General features: G+C 40.1%; 1 protein-coding gene across 6 annotated transcripts in view; it reads right to left on the bottom strand.

Annotated features, from left to right (window-relative positions):
• Nucleotides 1–16,286, bottom strand: part of MACROD2 (mono-ADP ribosylhydrolase 2) — an 895,555-nt gene that overhangs the window by 856,533 nt on the left and 22,736 nt on the right. The gene's annotated exons all lie outside the window — the stretch shown is intronic.

The raw sequence follows: 16,286 nt of genomic DNA, 5'->3' as shown, positions 1-16,286 counted from the left end.
TCCCCACAAAGCTCAAAAGCCCAACCTCATAAACATTACTACACAGCACCTATAAACAGTTTAATTAAACACTGCCGATAGCAACTCTTCATAAGCCACCAGCATGGCAACCTCGCATGGTCTCCTTACGCAGCAAAATAAAGGCAGCCGTAGGGACGTTCTAATGCTTAACAACACGATGCCCTCCTGGGGCACCCAGGTACCAGGCTAACAAGCCACCAGGTCATTCACTGGCAGGGAAGCAGGGTGTAACACAAAGGGAATAGCAGGGGAATTCGCTCAAGTTGCCCAGGCGACAGCAAAGCAACATGATGAAATACCCCCGGTCTCCCAGCAGCAAGGAAAGCACAGCTCAGACCGCTCAGGGCTGGGCCCGCAGCACACTCTAGTGACCTGATGCCTCCACAAGAAAAGCCGAATAAATTCGGCGCCGTGCTGACAACAAAAAAACCTAACCCAAAACCCAAAGAGCAGTGATTTGAACTCTGCCTGGACAGATGGAAGTGCATTTGGTACACCTCATAGCACTGCTTCAAGTCAGGAATACGTATGTTAAAAAACTAATAATCATTCTGGAGTGTAACTTTCACACTCTTAAGAGCATCGTTTGCTTGCTAGAAGGCAAAGGGCAGACCAGCGTCGGTCTGGGACCACCAACCTTTTGCTCTCAATATAAGGTGAGGGCAACTGGGGTTATTCTCCAGCCTGACACTTTAGCTCAGATTTAAACACTGATAGCTAATTATTCAGGAGCTGTGGCTTTGCACTTGGGTTCACTGGCTGAGAACTTGTGTGCAGCAGACAACAGCATTGTATCTGCGTAGAGAAGCAGAACCCATCAAACACACCAGATTCAAGAGGCCTTCGCACACCGTGGCATATTCCTGCACAGTTTCTAAGTTACAAGTGGTCTTGCACTGTAAAACATAACTGACAATCAGCAGCTTTAACAGGTGGGTCAGTTACTGTAAGAAACAGTCCATTTGCAATACCAAAAATAACTAAAGCCACAGGGTATTTCTCTCCTTCTCCTTATGCAAGACTTTCACAATTACCTTACACACATCATCAACAAATACCACCTACATACAGTCACAAACTCAATCGCTTCACTAAGGTTGGAAGGTGAAAGACATTCCACTGAATGGCTGACTTGTACATTTTCATGCACTTGCCCAGGACAGTATCGGGCTGGCAGTTTCCAGGGGAAGAGCTCAAGGGCACAGACAGACCCCACTCATTCAGAGTAAGGTGTTAATGGGTTTTATGGCTGAGAAACTTCGGGACTGCTGTATAATTACAGCCCTAACCCACAGCACCCTGCTCAGGTGACCCTCTCCCACTCACATCTAAATAGCCTCTCATCTTCTCCTAAATTGAAAGCATATCCTAGAGCCTTACTGATCAAACCTTAAGCACCATCTCCATCATTAAGATTTGGGTCCATGGAGTTGCAAGATAAGCTTCAATAATTCAGACCCATCAAATCACTGCCAATTTCTCCTGCACGTGCCCACCTGTATTTCAGTGCCATCTTCCCTCTGCCACTAATTTTCAGCGCTTGGGTTTTATTTCTCCCCTTTCTCTGACTTCCTCAGTGTTTGCTATGCCTTTGTTTCTCCTTTTCTTGCTTACATTTTTTCCAAATGTGTTTAAAAGAAGCTTTTAAATCATTCTGCCATGTCTGTAATTGTTCTTGCTCTTAGCGCAAACATGAAACACTGGTAAACCCAAAGCCACATAGACATTACACACAAACACACAGTTTCTGATATTCTTCTCAAAATGACTCTGCAGAACAGTTACTACTACACCTGGACACATAGAAGTGCATTTGGTGCACCTCGTAGCACTGCTGCAGGCAGGAATATGTATTTTAAAAAACTAATAATCATTCTGGAGAGTTTAAGTTTCAGACTGTTAAGAACATCATGACTACAGCAAGTACTTACAATGGATCATTGTACTTACTAATGAACAAAGCCTGTTGAAACACTAAACTACATGATTATTGCTTAATTTCTAGATGTGGATACACCTCATTGCCTCTCTGTACAGGCTACACTTTGAAGTTGAAGTAATGAACTACAGTGATTAGAGAGCAGCTTTTAAAGGGAAAAAAACTTAGTACCTTTTTATTAAATACCACGGGGGGGGAGAAAAAAAAGAAAGCTTCTATGAGAAATAGCCCTTTAACACATCATTTTTCAAGACTTGTATGTGTCCTTTAATTATGTGTGAACAATTCTACCAAAGTGAACGTGACTATGCCTACACTAGAATTTAAGAACTTGTGCAGCTTTTTTCAGGTTCAAGGCTTAAATCTATCCAGAGCCTACTGCCTTATTTAAAATCAGTATTTTCATATAATTTGCAAGCCATTGGATATGATGCAGGTATTAAGGTTCAGAAGAATAACATGTTAGTACCAAAGAGTCTCCCCTGCACTCCAAAAACCAAACGTTTCAGACAAAGGGGAAGAAAGGTGCTTTGGAAGTACCAGATTCAGATTTGTGATGCTTCAGATGAAATAGTTCACATAACTTGAGAATGGAAATCCTACAGCTATTAATATTAGCTTCTCCCAGTGAGGATTTCAGAAGTCAGCCACTAGATGTATCAGTATACAAAAAAAAAAAAAACATATACAAATAAACAGTCTCTTCAAACCACATCTTTCTTTCCATTCCTTCTTCCATCAGCTCTCTTCACACATGGATACACGTACATGGAAAGAAATTCAATTATGGTATTCTATAGGAAATAAAAAGCATTGAGAAGATTAAAAGATTATTTCATTGAACGAAACCATTGTAATACAAAATCAGTACTGTCATATGCACACCACTGAAGGTGAATTAATACCTTTACCTCTATCTTGCTATGAATTAGCCCACTGGGAGATACCTGAACCAGTTGGTATAAAAGTTGAGTTAAAAGCCTGGGGCTGTTCAGCAACCAATTTTGCTTGCAGCTATATATACACTTCCTTTCTTACCTAATTCACAGATTCATTACATGCACTCACAAGAGGTATATTGCAAGGGAACAGAATTCAGAATCATAACTTAAAACTCCCGAGTCTCTCTAATTATATAGGATTTATCTTCAGTATTTGTACAATGCCAAGCAGCCTGTTCACGGTGCAGACTATTTACTTTGCTAGTCTGGAGGAAACACTTAAAAGTGCAGCTAAATTTAAAAATAATAAAAATACAGAGAGTGCAAATATACACATATATTACATATTGCAGTATAGGCACTGAGAATGGAAAGTATTATGCTAAAAGGGCATAAACATCACCTAGAAAGACTGCATTTGGCCACGGAAATATAAAGAATAATCCCAGGATCCAGTTAGAGGCCATGCACAGCAAGAGACTGCCCAAACTGCACAGATTCAAAGTGCCTTATGTTTTCCTAAAGGCCTGGAGCTCAAGGCCATGTTGCCTCCCCACTCCCATAAGCAGGTCATTAGAGAGAGCTCCAGGCTCCACAGCTCACAGCTGGTCCTTTCCTACTGTGATGCTTTATCAACTACTGCACCAAACTCAGTGCATGTTTGCCTTGATGCCTCCTCCCTTAAACAAAAGGAAAATAAATTCCTAAGTAAGAAGTCCAATAAGGGTAGCAATGCCACTGATAAACCTGATCCACATTCCAAGGCAAGAACAGGTAACGATATGCTTCAGTTTTCTATTTGATCAAAGCAGAAGAAAAAGCTTTTCACTCCCTATCTTGGCTGAAAAGGGAACATGTCCTAGCTTAGCTCCATCATGCCTGCACCAGCAAATTGACTTAATTGTCAGCAGGGGATTACAAAATACGAAGTGACTCCAGCAGTGCTCAGGGGAGACTCCCGAGGCATGGTGTCTATAGCAAAGGCAAGGAGGAGCCATCCATCTCACTCACCCCCAGGCAAAGCACAACAGCCTCGGATCTCTAAAAGAGGCCGACAAGAAACAAGAACAAAACTCAGCTTTCCAGGATGATTTAGCACTGGCCCAAATAAGAAGTGGTTTTAAACACATCAGTACAGCTTCCCTGACTTCTGGTGTTCATGGCTGCTGAAATCAAAGGTAGAAGGTTGTGATTTGAAACACCCAATTGTACTTATAAGTACATCAGATTAGAGTTTATAGGGGACTTCCTAAGGAGAAAGGGCAACACTGTGTATCCTTCTCCTCTCACATCCTACTCCCTGAGAAGGATAAGGGTGCAGAGGGTAGAAAGGGAAGCTACAGTCAACACTAGCTGCTCTGCTGGGTGCTAGCACTAGGGGATGTGAGCAGAAATATTGCTCAGCTATACTTGATAACTCAAATCCTTTTTTGAGTCTGATGATGCCAGCATGAAGGAAGAAAAACCAGATGAAATTTAACCCCAGGACATGGGCATTAAGAAAGAAGTAGAGAACCAAAACCTTCCACTGTGTCTCTGAATATACAATAGAGAGAAATACTCCCACCTGAGAACACCCGTGTGCTGCCAGGGGATTCACTTTGAAATTAAGGAACAGGTTTTATTTTAATCTGATCTATTACTGGTGTTGAGGAATAGTCTGAACCAGAGCTGCAGCCTCTGAAACTGTCAACTTCTGACCTCAGGAGCCTTTCAGCTCTAAACAGTACCAAAAACCCAAGTTTGGACCTCTTAAGCAGGTTCAATTTCATCTAAAAGGAGATGTAAAGCAGGTACATCACTTTGTCTTAAAGCAGCCCTAACATTGATCACTCAGCTCTCTGAAATGCTGGGTTTGTCATCTAGTAGTGGAAAAACAAACCAAACCAAATGAAAAGAAACTGTAATTAGCTGGGTCATGGCCAAGGTTAGAACTGCTTATAGGCAAAGCTCTGCTGTAACACAAGGCAAAAATCATCTGCCCTACAGCACTTGGAGATGCCTTCATCCAAGGAATCAAAGGACAACTAAAAACTGCTGTATTTGTCCTAGTCCACCCTTCCTCCAGGGCAGATTCAGTTGTTTCAGTGTTTGTTAAAGTAATGGCCAACCTTAAGTGAAAATTGTTGCAGAATCTCTGAAATAAAAGGTTGTGCATAAATTCTCTGTAACTTTTCCCAATATAGATTAGTGAACACTGCAGGTAAAATGCACCAGGGGGGTGTGGGGTGTGTGTGTGTCCACTGTTCTGGACATCATTATAAGATTGGATTTTAATTTCAGAAGGAATAATATCAGGATTCAGATGTGCAGAAATTCAGAACTACTCAAATAGCAACTTGGACCACACAACTCAATGTAATCACTTAGGGTGGACTAAAACTAACAGGATGAAACCTACAGAGTTTCTCTAAAATTGGCTATACAACACAAACTCTTAGCAATGTAAGGGAAATGGGTTGCCAGTTGATATTATCTAGCATGTCAAGTCACTGGGAAGACTTACATTCCTCTATAACCTGGTTTGATGGAGTTGAAAGCAATACCATCTCTTTCTTAAATAAAGTTATTTCACATGACACAAGAGTACACTTCTCCTGAAAAAGCAATATGGTTCACACTTTAAATTTAAAAGCATTTCTAGCATGGATTTGCAATGCAAAACATTTTAAATACAAATCAAATACAGCTGTCAGAACCATCTTTTTGAGACAGCCTACAACCAGGCATGTTGATATTAACTATTTTTATTTATTACTCTACAGAAACCAACTTTAAAACATAAAACTAAGGTGCTATAAAGCTACAGACCTAATTAAGTGATTCATGTTGTACACCAGATGAAACTTACTGCAGAGTAGACGTGCAAGTGACAAAAGAGAGAAGTAGCGGTAGGCCTAAAGTTTTCTGAATCAGTGTTTTTCCACAGATTTCAACTACTCAAACACAAAAGGCAATAAAAGCTTGAGGCTTCAAGGCATCACTGCTGAAGCAATCTGAGAGCAAGGGCCATTACAACATAGCTCCTCCAAGAGCCAAGTCATCTCTTCTCAGGGCAGAAGTTGCAAAGCTCCGAATAGCTCCTCTGCAGTCAGGAGGTCAGTGTTTGGGACAGGGTGCCCCTAAGGAGGAAAGAGTAGTACCACCCATGTCCCCTCTTGGCCATATGAGCATGTTGTGCAAGTGACAATCCAAGAAGTAGATACTAAAATGAACCCTGAATGCTCTTGTCATCTCCGAGTGAGTCAGAGACGTATGTGAGCAGCTCATCGCCCCATTGGTGTGCAGAAAGCACAGGGCTCTGCAGCATCTTCAGTGCTATAATTAAAAACAATTCCCACATACATGCAAACAACACAGCATGTTTCAGAAACCACTCTGAACAACGGCATATAAACATTCAAGTGTCTATTACTTGCACATGATGCAAACAACACTTGCCATTGTGATGGGATTAACAAGCAAATCCTGCTTTCGCAAGCCTCCACTCTGCTTTGATGTGTAGTTAGCTGCCATTACCAGTTTTTATGACTGTGACAGCAGGTCACACAAAGAGTTTTGGAGCCCAGATTTTTAAATCCAAACCACATCTTTAATATCAATTTTTAAGGAAGATACATTCCAAATTCATAAAGAAAGCAACTTCTGGATTTGTTGTAGAAATGTTTTCCTTTTGTCAGAAAAGTCAGTTTTTAAACAACCATAGGTCAAACCAAAATTCGAACTGCATTTCACAGACCATAATTATTTATGTAACAAGTAATTGAAACTTTTTCAAATTACGAACATTTCTGAAAAGCTTCCCCAAGATCTGCACCAAATGGCAACAGTGTAGACAAATCAGAAATTATAATAAAGGGTGGAAGACACTTATCTTCTACTCAATACCAAAGAGATTAAGCAAAAGCAGTGCCTCCTGCCAAAGGAGAAGGAAGAGGAGACAGACAGGGTTAGCCAGGCTGCTACACAACAGCATTTTTGAACATCAACTCTCATTACCACCCTGGTGAGTAAGTATCCTGGCTTTCAGTGTCTCCTAGTTAGAGGAGATAAACCTGAAGCTTACTTGCTCCCAAAGTAGACCTTCCCTTAGTCAATACTTAACTACGTATATTTAACAGGATTATGTCACACATACAATTCTAACACTATCTATATATAATACAAAATACTAATTCCCACGTTAACCTGACTGTATTACATTGACTGAGATCATGTTGAGCCAATACCTGTACCAACCCAGAACAACCTAGTCCACCCCAATGCGTTTATAGTTACAACAAAGACAGGAAAGAGCAAACATACCCCCAGACAGAGAACTGAGAGGGGGCAACTTTAACACAACATGAATAACCTCAGCCTACCGCTGACCACCCGCCGCCAAGATTTTGTAGGTATTGCAGAGAGAGGAGACTTCAAAGAAGTCTTCTCTTTTGTGTCTTAACACGTTGCAATTACTAGAAGCTTGACTGGTTTGGGGCTTTTTTTATATGCGAAAGCTTGAAAAAACCCACCATATTACATGCCCATCTTGACTGAACACACACTGTTGCAACTATCGGCTTAAAAAACCCACAATCCTTTAGATAATCCCTCACAAGTCCTGATTAAAAGTGGATTTAATATTATGAAACGAAGCATAATTGTTCAAGACGACCTTGAGTAGTTTCTTACACCACACTGCTCCATCAGTGCACTCAAGATGACAGTCGCATTGTCAAATGTATGATGAGACAGGCTGATAGCAAGGTCCTTCCTAAATATTTTCCTCTGTGAAGTAAAACAGATGCTCACAGTTCTTCCAAACTATGTCTGTCTCCTGTTCTGTTTCAAACACACACTAGACATACATAATGAAATGGAGTAGACATTTAATAAGTACGAGCTGTATCGATGGCCTATCCAACAAGCAGCCCTAGAATACATGCATTTTCTTTCCTCTGCTTAAGTTATTACTGATTTTATGTCCAAGAAAATTAAGGCATATAAGTAAACAGTGGTTTCACGATAACAGTGACGCTATTGCCACCTGCTGTCAGAAAGCATTCATGGCATCCCACACCACCTTGCACTTCCCAACCGCAGGAAGTTAAAGACTTCAGAAACAGCTTTTCGGGGGGTTTGCCTGTTACGTTGCTATTTTTCTGTAGAAAGGACACACAAGAAAGGTCCAGGGTAACTGTGGCATTAACGATCAATAAACACTAGTTTGATTGTGAGCAAAGGCTACGTTACAGTCCTAGAATACAGGGAAAGTTCTACCAACAGAAGCAATGATTTTAAGCTACCACCCCCTCAAACCATGAAGGATATAATAAAGCTAAAAGAGAAGACGATGCAGTGAAAGGCACGACGTTTCACATTGTTACTCTTCCCCTTAATTACTGAACACTGTTAGTACCCAGATCCTCAGTAGAGCCCACACAGCTCCAACTGCCCTGCTCGCCCCTGGTTTTAGAGAAATAAAATGTGTTAAATTCTAGTGGCCAAACACAAACCTGAGAAGCAAAGTGATCAAGTGAAAGCACAAACACTACCATGAGTTACTTCTAAACCTGACAAGTCTCAAATTATACACATAGCTTCCTCTACTCCCACCCATTCTTTCTCTACTCCAGAGTCCGTTAAAGTGATTTTTTTTATTCAGCATTCATGAAGCTCCTAAGATTGTTGCTTTGTTTGCCGTTTTGTTTTTAAATGAAAAGGCTATCAACAACACAAGGTTTATATAGACAATTACTATCTCCAGGCAGCCCAGAAATAAGAGACAACAAATAAGTTCAACAACAGACGTACAAAGCAATAAGGAGAACATACTGGTGTAGGTAAAACACTGACCCGAGAGCATCAACGCTGAAGACCAGATTGTTAAATAAATCCACATACTATAGGCCATCAGGTTAGATTAGGCTACTGGAAAGTCTACCTTGCCTACTTTATGTTAAGATTCTCAAAAGATTAACAGACTATGCTGAACCCAGTCAGAGGAGATAGCTGGCCATCTAACTTCATACCATGGTATTTTATAGACTCACAGGATGGTTTGGGTTGGAAGGGAGCTTAAGATGATCTAGTTCCAATCCCCTGCCATGGGCAGGGACAACTTCCAGTAGATCAGGTTGCTCAAAGCCCTGTCCAACCTAGCCTTGAACATCGCCAGCGGTGAGGCAGCCACAGATACTCTGGACAACCCATTTTAGATACTAGGTATCCTGCACCCTCATCTCATTCTACTCAGAATCCTGTACCAGCATGGAATAACATGAAAATTCAAATAGCATTGCCCTGAACCTCAGCTTGCTGCAGGTCAGGTGCCCGAGTCTACAATCTGTTTTAGGAGCTTTTTGAGTGCACTGTCCCAATGGAAAAATGTATTTTCTTCTCTATTGCCAATTTTTTTTTTAATAGGCTTATCAGTAAGTCCTTGAACACTTACATCCCACTTGAAATCATTACTTGATTATCATTAACATGAAGTGCCTATCTGTTTACATATCTAGCCATATGGCAGGCTGATCAGCAAAGCCTTCCTTGTAGGCATGCAAGGTTTAGGTCTTCATTCCATCACCTGAGACTCTCTGCTCACAGGCACCACACGTGATTCATCAGGGTAACACCTAAGACTGTGTCTGAGGCACAGACCCACCAAGAATCCATCTCTGTTAGCTGAAGAACCCAGCTGCAAGTACACTGGTAGAATATACTGGCATAGTGAAAACATTTGCCCCCAAATTCCCCTTTCCCAAAGCACACCATACCTATGAAAAAAGTTCATTCCTGACATGCAGGCACAGCACTGCAAACCCTCCCTTTCTCTGTTCTTAAGTTCTGAGTTACACTAATTATACCTGGGATATTTTCAAAGTATACTATGACTATACTTGCTGCTGTATAATTCTGCATTAGTCTTCTCAATCTTAAGCTTTTGCCACATCCTTAGAGGAGACGGTGCTTGATCAAGACAACAGCTAAAGTAACCCACCTAAATTAAACAGCATCTCTGTTTAATTTAGTACAGAGAAGCTGTACTTCTTTGTTTTCATCCTCTTAACCACTGTCACTTTACCCAGATTTTTAGTTGTCATCCAAATGATTATCACACTAAAGAACTACACTGAAATCAGACCAAAAGCAGAGCAGAAGTTCAACCATGCCTATATTCTCCAGCCACACTTAAAATATTTTCCAAAGAAAGCAGAAATAAGCTCACTCACAGATGTTGTGATTGAGAATGACCCATTTCCTCAACTAACTTAACTTTGACTTTTCTGATGAGTAAGTGAGGACTACATATAAATTAGCCTGAGGTTTTATGCACAAGTGTAATTGTACCAACTGTAAATTAACTTGAGGAACCTTTGATTAACACCACAGTCTGCTCACACTAAAGATGAAAACCAAATTAGCAACAATTCGTTAGCATTATTGGTTCTATTCCTAGAGGAAATTACAACAGTGTAAGTTACATAGGCAGATGCCAGATGACTCCATGCAAGAGATTAATAGAGAAACTGAAAAGTTGTATCTGTACACAGGAAATAAAACATTTAAAACATGCATACAAAACATGCTACTGGACATCACTCAGTAAGAAGCTCCCAGCACAAGCAACCATTTATGTTTAGTTCAGTTGGGAAAACAAACACAAAACCCCACAAAAATCAATGTTAATAAATGCAAACATCGCCCACAAAAATCTTATAAGCAGTTTAAGGGCAGATTGTACCTTTTGTTGATTCCACTTTCAATAGTAGGAACACTTGAATTAAGGTACTTATTGTTATAGTGAAATAAAGAACTAACAAACAATTTCAAGTAAGCTACAGAGTAAGACCTACTGGTCACTGTAAAACAGAAAGGGAGAGACTATGTATACACTAGTTCAGGCCCAGCGACTGATTCAAACACCTTCATAACATTTAGGCAGGCCACTTCTGAAGTAATTTCTACTTCAGAAGCTACAAGATGAAAGTTTTGTGTGATAAATTAAGTTGCCAAATGAAATGGATTAGCAATCAGTGAAATTGCCTGGTGTCAGATCTGTTCCAGATTAGAATCCATCCTTTTTCCCCACCTGTTCATTAAGCACCAAGTTCAAGGCAACTGCAGTGACTGATTGCACATTAACAAGCTGTTTATGTGGAAAGGCATAGTTCAGCCACTATCTATACTTACACACTTGTTTAAGCATAATTCACTGATAAAATATTCAGTTCCCAGTTTCAATACATAGTACTTCTACCTTGATGTGTAATTTTGGACTTGAGAGAAATGGGATGTGTCATGAAATTAAACAGATTGTACTTCAAGGTCAAGGCCAGGAAAAGAAGAGTCCACAAGAACATCTGCTGCTATCTCCAGTTAAGAAAACAGGAGAATGAGATTGCTGTTACACTAAAATACTTAAACACAGTTGTAAAGTCAGAAGCCTGGGGCAAGAAAGGTGCATTTCATCAGGGAAAGTTAAGATTTAATATGAAAAGAGCTATTTCATCCTCTAAGTTGAATCATGTAGAGACTCCATTTAAAACCAGCCCTGCAGCAAGCAAAGTAAACAGGACATATTTAAAACCAAACATTTCTCAGTTCAATACAGCTCCTGCACTGGGACAGGGAGGTACAGTAGGACAAACTCTTACAAATGTGTTAAAGACTCAGCTGTAATTCACTCCCTGCAAACACCCTTGCCTCTGAAGGAAACCAAGATAATCATCCCCTCTGTACTGTTGCTCAGCTGGAACATGCCAAGGAATGTAAGAAACCTGTGCAGCCGGTGTCTGCCAAACCGGCATCACCAGCTGAGGTGACTCACTGCAGATGTGTGGACGGGTTCCCATGAAGGAAACCTCTTCTGCAACAGTAGGTGGTTCAATCACTGAATTCCAGCATCAGAGGTTAGTAAAAAAGGGTCATAAATTGTTGACTTATTTTCTTCACCAGCTCTTTTCACTATTTATCAGAGTAAGACCTTACTTCACTTGTTTTCCCATATAGAAAAAAATATTCCCTTTAGAAAGTGAGTCTCTCCCTGAATCTGGGAGGATCAGAGATTATTCCAGCACCCCAGTGCAGTTTAAGTAGAGCCGCCTAGTTGCTGTAACTGTAGAAATCATCTGATTGCTAATTTAGAAGCAACACTAGAGGTCACTACTGGAAACACCTACTTGGATAAAACTGATCACCTTCCTTTTTCCTGTGGATTAAGGGTTTCCGGTATCAGTACAATACTCCTGTACTGATATCCAGTATTTTTCAAAGCTAAGAAGAAATAAGACTTCTTGTGTTCTGCAAGCCATCCTACTCTCCCCGATCAAATAAAAATAAGGATAATCTTTTGTTCTCCCCACATAATCACTTCCCCTCGATCTTGCTCCTAGTAAAAACTCACTCACAACACATTAGTACATTCTTTAACTTAGAACTGAGCCAGTAAGATTTACTAACAGAGAAATGAATGAATACCCAAGGTCAGTAGTGATGAACTGCTGCTTAAGGTATACCAGATATACAGACCTACATCTCACCAACTCTGAAAATGCGACTCCTTGATCTATTTCAGGTTTAAAAGCTGCTGCATATGATGTAAGTAACATTTCCCTCCTATATTTATTAAAAATGCAGAGGCATTTAGCTTAGCTGTTGCTGTAAGGATTGCACAATTTAATTTTCAAACCTTGCTGTGACTTTTACTGTTTACTCCTGTTATTTGGGATTCACAAATGTATGAAGAAAACATACCTGAAGAAGCCTAAAAGCAAGCAGAATGAACTCCATGAATGACGGACTAATGCTGTTTTCAACTAGGCCCTGAAACCTTCAGTCAGGACCAGTGTTAATACATCAGCCCCACCAAGCCATGAGACCATCATGTCATACTGCCCAGATTTAAAACAGCAGAGGCAGCAGACAACCATACTCAAAGGGAATTAATTGTTTTTGAGTCACAACTTGGGACATACATGACTGACTCTGGACTGCTGCTACATTAACCACCAGCAGAAAGACCCACTCCCTAAACCACATCATACCTTGGAGAAAACAATTCAGCAATGTTAAGGTAGAGGGAGCAGGCAAAGCAGTAGGATGGATATTACAGATTGTGGCTTTAGCATTCCAGTATTATGTCCAGCATTATCTGAAACTAGTTTTCCTCACATAGCCCATTTGCTGCACAGAAATGCCTTCTATCAGGAAATGCCTGCACTATAAATACAACTTGTGTTTAAAGAGTTGAAAGGTGCAGATGGATCAAATAGCCCCATCTCCCTCTCCTAAACACACCCCCCCAAGCTCAGTTCCTAGGAGTTGCATAGAAGTAGGCTAATAGTGGTTATCTGGCTTCCAGGTGCTTGAAGCACTTTTGGCATCAGAATGATGTGACATCCAGGAATATTTAATCTGTTCAAAAGGCCAGTTATCATCGATTTATGAAGTACATGCCTCAAGGAGAGCCTGTTCACGTTCTTAGAGTATAACACCAATAGAAAGAAAATAGGAGTAAAAGCAGAAATTTTTATACAAATTTTACCTGAATCCTTAAACAAAAATGGGGAGAAGAAAAAAATCCAAACAGGACACCTTAGGCAAGATACCAAGTTAAACTAATAACAGTTTGCAATGCAGTCAGTAGCAAGGAGGTTTTAGGGAAGCATTATGTAAGGGTAACAGATTTACAGGGACAGATAATGGACACAGATTTCAGCAAAATGGCACATCAGCTCCCTTTTTGGTGCTACCTGCTCCATCACACTGCATCACAGGTTAACTCTCACTCTCTTCAGAAGCCAGAAAAATAGATCCACATTCTGATCACACGTGATTGCACAGTGCCTGTTTTGACATGGTGGTTTAGACAGCAACCAAAGAATTTTTTTATTTCCACCGTTTCCATAGTTGTCCTCTTCTAGCATAAAGTACTTGTAAGACATTTTTGGAAAGTAACATTCAGTTTGCCTATTACAACCCAGGGAAAAAGGGGAACTTTTTGTATCAGGGCTCAGCAGTGATACCTTGGCATTTAGCTACCTAAGATCACCATTAACACCTTTGTTAGCCCAACAAAAGAAATTCAGTGATCAATTTAACTGTCGCACTTGCATATGAGAAATTTAATAGGAAACAGAATTCAGAGCATAAGGCAAGCTACTAAATTTAGCAGAAGTGTTTGTATAGTACAGCTCAGAAATAAATTGGGCCATACTCTGAAGAGTCACACTGTTTATCTAGATGCCCAAAGAGGACATGACAGTAAAAGTCAGTGCCACAGGCAAGTTACCACACAGTCTCACACCCTGTGTAATCAAGTAAATCCACTGATGTCTTGCTTACCCCTCAGGCAGGCACTCAAAAATATAACTGCCAATATATTTGTATCCAAATCTGGAGACAATCTGAATCACCTGGAACCCTTCCACAGCCCCAGAATTTGCTATACTATTCCCTTTATTTATAGCATGTTTTTGTTTACATAAGTCAACGTAAATGAAAACATTCAAACTAAGCATCTTCCTGAGGCTTTAACTTGGCTATGACTTGCTCGATGTTAAATTATTTATTACAGGAGATAGTTAATGGAATTCCTAAATTCAGAGAGGAAGTCTCAAGAGGGTCTCTTCCTTCCTCCTGCCAGTTGCAAGCCCTTGGTTAGGGTCAGTCGTTAACATTCAAGGTAGCCAAAAGGCTTTAAGCATGAAAAGAACTTGCACAGATTTACCTCTAAAAAGTCTGTCTCATATTCCATGTTTGATGAGCTGCATTTTATTCAACTTACACACAGAAGCTAGTACTGCAACTAGCTTTTGCTTTCTCTCCTTGAGGCTTGGATAAATTTTAGTTACAGAAGGAAAAACAAAGTTCTTTGCAAAAGCAGAGTGCACAAACATGTTTTGAGATACCACCATCCAAGAGATGCTACAACTTCACTTAAACTTTGGTCAAAAAAAACCTCAGTGTCTCAGTGCAGCAACTCGAGTTTTTTGGATAATATGGAACTTGAACCAAAATATCCTCCTCCTCCTCATTCAGCTTTCCAGCTATCCCTCAATATGTCTAGAAGGTTTAACTTCAAAAGAAAAACACTGAAACTATGAGCAAATCAAAGGCTTACACTTTAATTACTGCACTGACATACAAAACACATTTCATTTTTAAAGGTAACTAAAGGTTAGCATTTTTATCTAAGGATATTAACAACTCATAATAGTTAATGTTTTATGCGCTTTAGGAAATATAAAAGATTACAGAAGAGGGATAGAAGAATCTCAAAAAGCCTCCCATACCCAATGCCCTGACCTAGGACTGCTGCTATTTATCAGCCCAATTCAGTGAAGCATCACTGTCCCTTCCAATGAGTAGTTCTACCAACATCTAATCTGCATCTCTCATTCAGCCCAGATCCAACTTCTCTTTAGTCTACTTAGGGAAGACATCAGTAGAAATAACTTCTTCCTTTTTGCCAAAGGTAGATAAAGGTCATTGGCAGGCTGGGATATGTTTCTGGACATTTCAAGAGAATGGGAGAAAGCCCCTCTAAATCAAGAAGGAAAAAAAAAAAAGAAAAAAAAAATCAAAGTATTTCTGCTCTAGAGCTAATCTGCAACTAGTTCTGGGCTGTATTTCAGGGCAGGCATATGAACCAAGAATCTAGACAGAAATTGAGAGAAGTATGCCAATAATGAGTTACTGTAAAGTGATAAAGTAAGGAAGTCAGTGAAAGCACTATTGGGAATGTCATCTTGACAGAATACAGAGGAGGGAAATTAAAGGATTAAAGCTTCAGAGGCCTCACTATCCCAGCGAGGAGAGGGTCATGTTAACATGTTGTTTTGTCTGTAATTTAGAAAGACCCGTGTGCCTCGGTTAACTATAAGATTAAAAACCTTTGCATGGAAATATCACCCTCATTACTTGCTGGAGTGCACAAATGCATTTTGAGATTTCTACCTATACTTCACAAAACACACTAGCTTGTCTCCACTGTAAAGTTAGGGAGCCATGCAGAGAGAACAACATCAAGCAATCCAAGAGAATCTGTTTACTAACTTCCACACTGTACAAGCCAACATTTCTCTACTCTTTATGGAAATGAGCCAAGTAGCTCCACACAAGCATACCAATTTTGGCCAACACAAAGAAGATAACTGCAGTATGTTTCCTTGCAATAAATTAATAACACAAAAACTCTTGAAAACAAATCCATGCTCCTAAGAGCTAAGGACAATGCCAGCAAAATACTAAGGAGGAAAAAACTTCCATTCTCAAGACACACAGGCTGTATTCTTTTTGGGGTGGGGAGTACATGCAAGATTTGGCTGAACGTATGTGTAAGAGTAAAGCTTCCCATAGTCTTTCCCAACCAGACCAATTAGATTATAACCTCATGCAAA

Source organism: Pezoporus occidentalis, unplaced genomic scaffold, assembly GCF_034315485.1.
Source record: "Pezoporus occidentalis ecotype Australia unplaced genomic scaffold, CSIRO_AGI_Poc_V1 ctg10, whole genome shotgun sequence".
NCBI classification, from domain to species: Eukaryota; Metazoa; Chordata; class Aves; order Psittaciformes; family Psittacidae; genus Pezoporus; species Pezoporus occidentalis.
This window is presented reverse-complemented; position numbering and strand designations above follow the sequence as displayed.